General features: G+C 41.9%; 1 protein-coding gene across 2 annotated transcripts in view; it reads right to left on the reverse strand.

The window, feature by feature from the left end:
• fam135b (family with sequence similarity 135 member B) overlaps positions 1-12,118 on the reverse strand; it is a 386,005-nt gene that overhangs the window by 118,376 nt on the left and 255,511 nt on the right. The window lies entirely within an intron of this gene.

The following is a 12,118-nucleotide window of genomic DNA, read 5'->3' on the forward strand; positions in this document are numbered from 1 at the left end:
AGGCCCTATAAAGAAGGTGGGGGGAGGGCGGGAAGGAGAAGGCTGGTAGGTTCCAGGTGAAAAACCAGTAAGGGGAAAGATAAAGGGGTGGGGGATGGGAAGCAGGGAGGTGGTAGGCAGGAAAGGTGTCGGTTCCGCCTCCTTCTACTACCCATTGTGTTTTCCCCTATTCCTTCTTCACCTTTCCTGCCTATCACCTCCCTGCTTCCCCTCTCCCACCCCTTTATCTTTCCCCTTACTGGTTTTTCACCTGGAACCTACCAGCCTTCTCCTTCCCACCCTCCCCCCACCTTCTTTATAGGGCCTCTGCCTCTTCCCTCTACAGTCCTGACGAAGGGTTCCCGCCCGAAACGTCGACCGATCATTTCCACGGATGCTGCCCGACCTGCTGAGTTCCTCCAGTGTGTTGTGAGTGTTGCTTTGACCCCAGCATCTGCAGATTATTTTGTGCTTGCCGTCTAGTTCATACACTTCTCTGTTTTAGAATTTGCTTTTCTACATGCACACTTCAAATGTTTCAGACCAGATATTGCTGAAAAAGCAGAATGGCCTTAGCACTTGGAGTGAATCTTGGGGAGCTCCACCTCAGAGCAATCTTGAAAGTCCATAGGAAGAAGGCAAGATAAACCAAAAGATCTTTGGTTATGTCATAGATTTGGATTTATTGCCAGCCATGCTTCAGGCCTTACTTTTTCAGGGTCAAAATACTGTTCTGAGTACCATACCACAGAAAAAAACCTTGGTTACCATCTGACTGCTGTACTGAGGGTGTGCTCACTTGGATATGATGCAAGTCCTGTCTGCCCTCTGAGATGAATGCAAAAGATTCATGGAAAACATCAAGGGTAAAAGTTGTTCCTTCCAATGCTCTAATCAATGTTTAGCCCTCAATCAACAACATTTAAGACAACTTATTTAGTCATTTCCTACATTATAACAATGTCAGATGTATTTCATTAAATGTTATTAACTGTGATGAAAAGAGGTGGCAAAATGTGTTCTATAAATCCAAGTCTTTTCTTTCTGTTTGAAACCCTTGGGTTACAATGAAGGGTTGAGGGTGTGGAATTATATAGAGAAGCAAATGCACTAGGTTGATTTAAAGTTGGAGTTAACATGATGAATCTTCACTACTTTGCGAATGCTGGTGCAATTCTTTGCTTTGATACTGTTATCACAGTTCAGTTGAGATAACATCCAAAAGGTGAACATTGTCAAATTGCAAACACCTCAGCTTAGCCTCTCTCTCACCCTTGAGGAAGAAAGCACAGAAACTGTGTCAGCTTCATAGAAATGCAATACAGAGTGAAAGCTTTACGTCCTGCAACCTTTATAATTCCCTTTAATGAAATAATGCCTGTGTTGTCAGAACAGTAACTCTCAGTTACACCTGGTAAAGCATTCAGGCTCAACATTCTGCCAATCTAATATTGCTATCATAGTGACTAAAAAAATCGGGATGGAACTGCAATGGGCTCCTTGTAAAATCAGTGTTCTGTATGTAAAATAAAAGATATTTTACATATGGTTGTGACATCTAATGATAAACCAGTCACAATGCATACTCAACTCCAGTTACACTGACAAGATTTCTAATGTGAAAATGCTGCACCCAGTGAATTTGATTCACTTCAATGTCAATCATGTGCTGTAACAGGGGACATTTGGTGACAATCAATCACAGTCATAACTGCTCAGTGGAACTTATGAGCCAATCTAAATACAATTTATTACTATTTTGAAAGTGTGGGTGTGTGTGGGGGGGTATCTGTGCCAATGATCTATTTATCATCACACATTTCAGAAGCTCGTTTGTGATGCCGGGAGGAAATCTCATCTCTGGCTGTGTGGCGAACTTCCTGCGCTGTGGTCTGGAACTTTGCCCGCAGCGCCTCTCAAGTAGCATTGAGGTTTGTGCGTTCATGAAATGTATAAACTCTTAAATGCCACATTATGGTTTTTCCCCTTTTTATAACTAAATTTAAAAAATGTGAATCAATGCAGAAGTTAATCCTTTATGAACCTACTAAACTAGTGCCAACCACATAGTGACCTTAGAACAGTACAGCACTGAAACAGGCCCTTAAGCCCATAATGTCTGTGCCAAGCATGATGCTGAATTAAACTAACTCTCCTCTGCCTGCATATGGTCCATATGACCCTTCTGAATTATCATCAACTTGATGGCATATTTACACGACTTTGAAAAAGAATATTGTGCAATTGAAAACGTCTTTAAAAAAATTCTAGAACTTCTAGCATCGGCCAGCAAGTTTGGCCCCTATTTTCCACTAGGAATTTGATCTGCCCAAATATGTTTTTTGGGTGATAAGAGATATGTCTTTACCAAAGGAGGTGTAGGACACTCCTTCTCTCTGCTAGCCTGCAGGTCACCATTGGGCAAGCTGTAGCACAATGGTGACCCCCAACGAGGGTCACATGAAGCCTTGGGAGCTGTGGTGGATGGTTATATGAGCAGCTGGTACATATTGCAAGTCCTGGTCATGTGACTGGTGATGCCAGGCAGATAATCTCTGGAGAGTATTGATAATGGTTGGAGTCACCCAGTCTTGCAATGACACTGCCCAGAAGAAGGCAATAGCAAACCACTTCTGCAGCAAAATTTGCCAAGAACAATCATGTCATGGAGGGGAGGATACTGTAGGTGATGGCATTGTGAAGTGGGGTGGCTTTTCTCCATGGTCAACGATCCGTTGTTACTTTTCAGATTAAGGACAGCTGGAAGACCATGATTGCCCACGTCATATAACATGACACATAATGAAGATGATAATGTGCATTTTTTAGAATATAACTCCATCAAAAGATGCCAGTGATAGTGCAGTGTTCAACATGCAGCTGCAGAAACCACACCCACATGAGAAAACCATGGTTTTTATTAGATCAGAGACGACCCAGCTTTTACCAACCATCGCTTCTGCAAACTGGGCAAATTTCAAACAATATTTCTCTGTAATACACAGAAAATGCTGGAGGAACTCAGCAGGTCAGGCAGCATCTATGGAAAACAGTAAACAGTCGATGTTTCAGGCCAAGACCCTTCACTGGGTCAACATCACCTGTTCACTGTTTCCCATAGATGCATTCTGGCCCGCTGCATTCTTCCAGCATTTTGTGTGTATTATTTTGATTTCTAGCATCTGCAGATTTTCTCTTGTTTTTAATATTTCTCTGTGCTCACTGAGATCTGTACTTTTCTGCTACCATCAAAGATGTCTGTATTGCTTTAATCAAGATCATAGTTACTTCCACCTTCCAAGCCTCAGGATGATTCCAAACTGCTGCTGCTGATTCCTAACACATCTCACTGATTGCTGTTCACTAGTGAAGCGGGGAGATCACCTAAACACCATTCACAAGGACAGGAAAATTCACTGATTTCTCCTTCTGCCCACAGAAGGCAGAGTAGGCACAGGCATTTGTCCTTAATGCAAGCTTCCCTAAAGTACCAGTGTTCATAAGCAACACTCAAAATCTATAACTACTTTCAGGAATCTACTGCAAGGAATAAAATGACCAACTCAGTATCTCCAACGTTTTTCTGTTTTACAAGGATCAACTTTATATGCCATATCATTTATATGCATTAGGAATTTGCTGTAGTGTGTTGGTCAGGATACTGTATATGGGACCTGACTGCAGCTTTGAAGGACCCTCATAGTACTTTGTACATACATGCCACTGTACCAGCCTGCCTGGGTCCTTCTGACCACCAGCTCCCACCAACACCCTCCCCCCGGAAGCACTTCCTAGCACTGTCTGATAATTATAGCTTTTGTTCTTTCAGGAACATTACTGTAGTACTCTCCAGTTGCTACAAATGTGCCCAGTCCCTTTAAGGTGAAACTGCCAATGTCACAGCTGCCAGGCTAGGAGCAGGGAGCTGCTAGATCGGACAATAAGTAACAATTAACTCACGCAGAAACGACAATGATGCAAGAACGTTGTTCTTAAAAACTTAGAACTGAGGACTAAAATTTCCATGAACCAGTTCTCCGAGGATCAGAGGTGAGAAGGTCAGAAACTTTAAATTCCTCACGGTTAATACTTTGGAGGATCTGTCCTGGGCCCAGCACGCAAGTGCAATTACAAAGAAAGCACAGTAACACCTCTACTTCCTTAGGAGTTGGCTAAGATTCAGCATGACATCTAAAACTTCAACAAACGTCTATAGATGTGCAGTGGAAAGTATATTGATTGGCTGCATGACAGCCCAGTATAAAAACAACAACGCCCTTGAACGGAAGATCCAACAAAAAGTAGTGGATATGGCCCAGTTCATTAGTGGTAAAGCCCTACCTACCATTGAGCACATCTACACAAAACGTTGTCACAGTAAACAGCATCCATCATCAGGGACCCCCACCACACAGATCATGCTCCCTTCTTGCTGCTGCCATCAGGAAGGTGGTACAGGAGCGTCAGTACTCACACCACCAGGTTCAAGAATAGTTATTACCCCTCAACCATCAGGCTCTTGAACCAAAGGGGATAACTTCACTCTACTTCATTTCATCATTGAAATGTTCCCACAACCTAAGGATAACGAGAATGAGGAATGGTGGGGGGGGGCATTACCGATAGTTTGAGAGGTGTAGGGGCAAGTGTAGCACATGTTCCACTTGCAAGGATAAGTACCAGGTAGAGACTTGAGGGGGGGGTGGGGGCGGAGGATGAATGGACAGGGGGATCTCATAGGGAGCGATCACAGCAGAAAGCATAGAACTGGGGGGAAGGAAAGATGTGCTTGGTGTTGGGATTCCGCCAGAGATGGCGGAAGTTAAGAAGAATCGTGTGCTGGGATGTGGAGGCTGATGGGGTGGTAGGTGAGGGCAAGAGAAACCCTATCTCTGGTGGGGTTGCGGGAGGAGGGGGTGAGAGCAGACATGCACAAAATGGAAGAGATGCAGTTGAGGGCAGCATTGATGGTGGAGGAATGGAAGCCCTTTCTTTGAAGGGGGAAGACACCTCATTAGTTCTGGAATGAAGCCTCATCCTGAGAGTGGGTACAGCGGAGATGGAGGAACTGAGAGAAGGGGATGGCATTTTTGCAAGTGACAGGGTGGGAAGAGGTATAATCCAGGTAGCTGTGAGAGTCAGTGGATAAGCTGTTTCCAGAGATGGAGACAGAGAGATAAGAAAGAAAAGAGAGGTGTTGTAATTGGTCAGGTAAATTTGAGGGCGGGGTGGAAGTTGGAGGCAAAGTTAACGAAGTCAACGAGCTCTGCATGGGTGCAGGATGCAGCACCAATGCAGTCGTCAATGAAGCGTAGCAAAAGTTTGGGGAGTGATACCAGTGTAAGATTGAAACACAGACTATTCCATGTAGCTGACAAAAATGCTGGCATAGCTTGGACCCATGTGAGCACCCATGGCTACACCCTTCTTTTGAAGGAAGTGGGAGGAGCTGAAGAAGAAATTATTGAGAGTGAGGACCAGTTCCACCAGACAGAGGAGAGTGGTAATAGAGGGGAACTGGTTGGGTCCGGTGTCCAGAAAGAAACGGAAGACATCAAAAGCTCTTCTGGTGGGGCATGGAGGTGTATAGGGACTGGACATCCATAGTGAAAATAAGATAATCAGAACCAGGGAACTTGGATTAATTGAAAAGATCAAAAGCATGTGAAGTGTCACAGATGTAGGTAGGAAGGCCTTAAAAAATATCACTTTTAAGGACTCTTTATCTCATGTTCTCCATAGTTATTGCTTTTTTATTAGTATTATTTTTTTTTCTTTTTGTAATTACACAGTTTGTTCCTTTTGCACACTGGTTGAATGTCCAAATTAGTGCAGACTTTCATTGATTCTATTATGCTGATTACTCTATTATGGATTTATTGTGTATGCCTGCAAGAAAATGAATCTCAGGGTTATATCTGGTGACATATATGTACTTTGATAAGACATTTACTTTGAACTTACTTTGTATAAAAAATGCAAAAATCTTTTCATTTTCACTAAGGTATAGCAAAGCAAGTTCTATATCTGTCTTTCTGAAACAAATACTTTCTGCTGATGGCAGAATGCATCTTCAAAATGCATTCAATCTTTATATCATCCTAAGGGAGATCTGCAGTACCGTCACTTTTCTGAAGTTCAATGAAAAAAAAAGACTGGAAAGCAGAGTTTAATTTTATAGACTAAATTACTAAGTAATGGATTCTGCCTTTGGGTTGCTGAACAGCAATGAGATCCCCTGTAAATGTCACCTTGGTAAGCAATTCTGCACCATTATTCTCAAGCTGTTCAAGCGGTCAACAAAGTGAATCGTCTTTCTTTGCAGTGCGGTGGCGGATCCTCAACTTTTTATAATTTATATGATGGCAACAAAACAGCACTGAAGTTATGATAGCTAAAGCTGTTGATGACATAAAGATAGGTAGGAAAGTACAACGTACACATGGCAAATTCTGCAGGTGCTGGAGATACAAATTCAACATACACAAAATGCTGGAGGAACTCAGGTCAGACAGCATCGATAGAAATGAATAAACAGTCGACGTTTTGGCCTAAAAAAGGATCTCCACCCGAAACATCGACTGTTTATTCATTTCCATCGATGCTGCCTGCCCTGAGTACCTCCAGTATTTTGTGTGTGTTGTTTAGGTAGGAAAGTAAGTTGTGAAGAGGACATAAACAGTCTAGAAAGGGATATGGATAGCATAAGTCAGTGGTTAAAGTTCTGGCCAGCGTAGTATAATGTTGGAAAATGTGAAACTCCAACTTGACAGGTTGTTCTTGTTCCTCTCTGAGCCTTGTGGTGCATCAGGTAGGTAACCTTGCCTTTTCTTCAGCATTTGTCTGTTTCTTATGAGGCCGAGATGCTAGCTCGGCACTCAAGCCAGTTGCCAGATTGATTCAAACCCAGGACCATTCACCTCAAAGACCAGTGCAGATGCCACTACACCACCAGCTGGCAATTTTGACAGGTAAATTAACAAAAAAAGTTTCTAAATGATGAGAGATTGCACAGCACCAAAATGCAAAGGAATATGTACATTCTGGTATCTGATTTGCAATAAAACTAGTTTGCCAATCTGGAAAGTAACACTGGATAACAAAAATTTTGCTTCATGAATACTTTTGGGTGTGTCATGGATTTTGGGTTGCTGATCATGAAAATCACCATGAAATTTTCCTATCACACACCATTTTTTTGAAATCTCCTGTATTTGATATTTTAGTTCATAATTCAAGTCAGAATAACTGATGCTAAGATTAAGAAAGGCAGTTTAGGTGGTCTTAAAAAATCACCAATGACGGGTAATTTGGAGAACTTCTAGTGGGTCCGGAGAAAATTGCACAGAAGGCATTCAAAGATGCTGTTGAAAATTTTTTTGCAACTATAGAGTACCAAGCTATGTGTAACTAACAACACATCCTTCAAGCATCCTTTAAAACCATGAAGTGCAACACGTCACTACAGATTAATTCTCTGCATTCCCATCTAGACTGCTTCCCTGCAAGTCTTCGCACTGTCAGTGATGAGCATGGTGAAAGGTTTCACCAGGACGCTGCAGTCATGGAGAAATGATATCAGGGCATCTGGAATCCATTAATGCTGCCTGGTTATTGTTGGACACTTAAGTCAGAAGCCTCAGACACTGAGTACAAATGAAAATCATCAACAGAACCTTTTTTAGCTTAGTTGAACTATTCTAAAGCATCAGCACCATTATGCAATTAAAAGTATTATATTTAATAGAAGTCAATTTCTTGTTTCCTTATATTCCCACATGATATGCGATTTGTGTTCAGCTTCAAATGTTCCACCACAAACAAAAACAGAATCTGAGGTACAATACTTTCAAAAAAATTTGTTGTCCAGTGTAATTAGAAAAGTTAACAGAATGTTATTTCATATAGCTGGGGGAAATGAACACAGAAGTAGGAAGGTTATGCATTGATAACATCATATATGAAGTGTTGTGAAGAGCATTGCTTTTATATTTTCGGAATGATGTTAATGTGTTGAAGCAGTTTAGGGAACATTAACCACACTAATAGGTGCATTGTTTAATGAGGAATGATTAGATATGCTAGACTTTAATCAACTGGAACTTTAAGAAGTATGAGGTTAATTGATAGAAACATAATATCCTGAGATGGCCCAGTGAATGAGAAATTTTATTGTAGAAGAACCCAGCAGCCATTGTTTAAAATGACGGCCAACCATCTCTCTATATGCTTGCAACTTTTCCTTAATGTGTCTTCCCTGACATGAATACTACTCCTCAAACGGCCACCCACAATGTTTGCATCTCGTGTATGGTCAACTGTCTGCAGGAGTGCCTTCTGTAATTTTCATTCATTTAAAAGTGGTTCATGTTGTGAGCTACTATTGCATAAGCAGCCATTCAAAGCACTTGTAAGCAACAAAACAATTCTTTTTCATGCAAGTCTAGTAATTGAGACTTTAAGACAATAAGACAAAGGAGCAGAATTAGCTCACTTGGCCTATCAAATCTGCTCCACCATTCCATCATGGCTGATTTATTAAGCCACTGAATCCCATTCTCCTGCCTTTTCTCCATAACCTTTGACACCCTGATTAATCAAGTAGTCATTAACCCCTGCCTTAAATATATCCAGTGACTTGGCCTGCATAACTGTCGGTGCCAATAAATTCCACAGATTCACCATCCTCCGGCTAAAGAAACTTTTCTTCATCTCTGTTCTAAGTAAACACCCCTCAATTCTGAGACTGAGCCATCTGGTCCTAGACTCTCCCATTATATAAAAAAAATCCCTCTCCACATCCATTTTATCTAGGCCTTTCAATATTCAATAGGTTGTAATGAGATCCCCTCGCATTCTTTTAAACTCAAGCCCAGAGACAACAAATGCTAACCCTTTCATTCCTGGGATCACTCTCATGAATCTCCTCTGACCAGTCCCCAAAGCCAGCACATCTTTTCTCAGATAAGGGCCTCAGCACTATACCCTTGTTTTTGTATTCTAGTTCTCTCAAAATGAATGCTAACATCGCATTTGCCTTCCTTACCATCGACTGAACTCCCAAGTTTCTCTACACCTGATTTTTCCCCCCATTTAGAAAACAGTTTATGCCTTTATTCCTTGTGTCAAAGTTCATGATCATGCACTTCCCTATATTACGTTCCATCTGCCGTTGCTTTGCCCATTCTCCCAAATTGGCAGCCTGCTTCCTCAATACTACCTGCCTTTCCACTTACCTTCGTATCTTCCGCAAACTTGGCCACAAAGCCATCAATTGACAAACACGTGAAAAGAAGCAGTCCCGACACTAATCCCTTTGCAATACCACTAGTCACAGGCAGTCAGCCTGAAAAAGCACCCTTTATTCCCACACTTTGCCTCCTGCCAGTCAGCCAATCCTCTATCCATGTCAGTATCTTTACTGCAATGCCATGGGCTCTTATCTTGTCAAGCAGCCTTAGGAGTGGCACCTAGTCAAAAGCCTTCTGAAAATCCAAATCAAAAACATCCACTAACTCTATCCTGCCTGTAATTTCCTCAAAGGATTCCAACAAGTTTGTCAGTCAAGAATTCTCCCTTAGAAAACCATGCTGACTTTAGCTCATTTTATCATGTGCCTCCAAGTACCTCGAAACTTTATGCTTAATAATACACTCCAACCACTTTTCAACCTGAAGTCAGGCTAACTAGCTTATAATTTCCTTTCCTCTGCCTCTCTCCCTTCTTGGATAATGGAGTGACATTTGCAATTTTCCAGTTCTCCGGATCCATTCAAGAATCTAGTGATTCTTGAAAGATCATTATTAATGTCTCCACAATCTCTTCAGCTACCTCTTTCAGAAGCCTGGAAGTCCATCTGGTCCAGGTGAATTAGTTACAGTCATGCTTTTCAGCTTCCTAATCACCTTCTCCTTACTAATAGCAATGACAGTTGTGTCAACACTATGCCTCTCTCATAGTTCAGGTTTTCTGCTAGTGTCTTCCACAGTGAAGATTGATGCAAAATACTATTAAGTTTCAACGTCATTTCTTTGTTCCCATTATTACCTCTCCAGCATCATTTTGAGCAGTCTGATATCTACTCTTGTCTCTCATTTACTCTTTATATATCTGAAAACCCCTTTTTGTATCCTCTTTTAAATTATTGGTTAGTTTACCTTCCTTCATATTTAATCCTTTCTCTCTTCATGGCTTTTTTAGTTGTCTTCTCTTGGTTTTTAATAGTTTTCCCAATCCTCTACCTTCCCACTAATTTTTACTTTACTATATGCCCTCATTTTTGCTTTTATGCTTTAACTTTCCTCGTCAGCCACGGTTGCTTCATCTTGCCTTTAGGATACTTCTTTAGGATGAATCTATCCTGTGCCTTCCGAATTGCTCCCAGGAACTCCAGCCATTGTTGTTTTGCCATCATCCCTGCTAGTGTCCCCTTCCAATCAATTTTGGCCAACTCCTCTGTAATTTCTCCACTGTAATACTGATCCATCCAATTTTAGCTTCTCCTTCTCAACTGCAGGGTGAATTCTATCATATTATGATCATTACCTCCAAAGGGTTCCTTTACCTTAAGCTTCAGAATCAAATCAGAGTCATTATATAACATCCAATCCAGATTTGCCATTCCTCTAGTGGGCTCAACCATAAACTGCTCTAAAAAGCCATCTTGTATGCAATTTAGAAATTCCCTTTCTTATGATTCAGCACTAACAGGATTTTTCCAGTCTTCCTGCATATTGAAATACCCAATGATTATCACAACAATGCTCTTTTTACATGCCTTTTCTGTCTTCAGTTATAATTATAGCTGCCATCCTGGCTACTGTTCAGAGGCCTGTATACAACTTCCATCAGGGTCATTTTACCCTTACAGTTTCTAAACTCTACAAGGATCCTAAACCTTCGGATCCTATGTCAACCCTAAGGATTTGATTTCATTTTTTTACTAATAGAGCCACCTCACTCTTTCCGCCCACCTGCGTGTCGTTTCGATACAATGTGTATCCTTGGATGTTAAGCTCCCAACTATGATCTTCCTTCAGCAATGAATCAGTGATGCCCACAACATTGTACCTGCCAATCTTTAACTGCGCTACAAGACCATCTACCTTATTCCATATACTGTGTGAATTCAAGTAGACCAACTTCAGTCCTGTATTCATCAGCCTTTGTGATTCTGGCCCCCTGCTACACTTTAACTCATCCCACGGACTGCAATTTTGCCCTAACATCTGCCTGTCCTTCCTCACAGTCTGACTACACATTGCGTCTACTTGAATACATGATCAGCTTTATGACTCCAGTTCACATTCCTCTACCAAATTAGTTTAAACACCCCCCCACCGCCTCCAAACAGCTCGAGAATACATGTAGGATATTTGTCCCCAGCAGGTTCAAGTGTAACCCATCTCTTTTATACAGGTCATACCTTCCCTGGAAGAGATCTCAATGATTCAGAAATCTGAAACTCTGACCCCTGCACCAATTCTTCAGCCATGCATTCATTTGCCAAATCATCCTATTCTTACCTTCACTGGCACGTGGCACAGTTAGAAAACCAGAGATTACCATCCTGGAGGTCCTGCTTCTTAGCTTTCTGACTAACTCCTTACACTTTCTCTTCAAAACCTTTTCCCTTTTCCTACCTATGTCATTTGTGCCAATATGCACCAAGACGTCAGGCTGCTCACCCTCCGCCTTTAGAATGCCGCCGACCTGATCTGAGATGGCCCTGACACTTGCACTTGGGAAGCAACATAACATCCGGGCATCCCTATCATGTCCAGATTATCTCTTGTCTACTCCTCTATCTATAGAATCCCCTATCATAAATGCAGTCCTCTTCTTCCCAAATCCACCCCCCCCCCACCCCTTTGAGCCACAGAGCCAGACTCAGTGCCAGAGACTTGATCACTGCGGCTTCTCCCTGGTAGGTCATCCACTTCAACAGTTTCCAAAGCGGTAATCTTATCATTGAGGGCAATGGCCAAAGGGGTACTCTGCACTAGCTGCCTACACCCTTTCCCTCTCCCTCCCCTGACAGTTACTCAGGGACTGACCTCCTGCAATTTAGGGCTGACTATCTCCCGGTAGCTCCTATCTATTATCTCCTCATACCCCCATATGAGCCAAGGGTTGCCAA

Source organism: Mobula hypostoma, chromosome 1 (assembly GCF_963921235.1).
Source record: "Mobula hypostoma chromosome 1, sMobHyp1.1, whole genome shotgun sequence".
NCBI lineage: Eukaryota > Metazoa > Chordata > Chondrichthyes > Myliobatiformes > Myliobatidae > Mobula > Mobula hypostoma.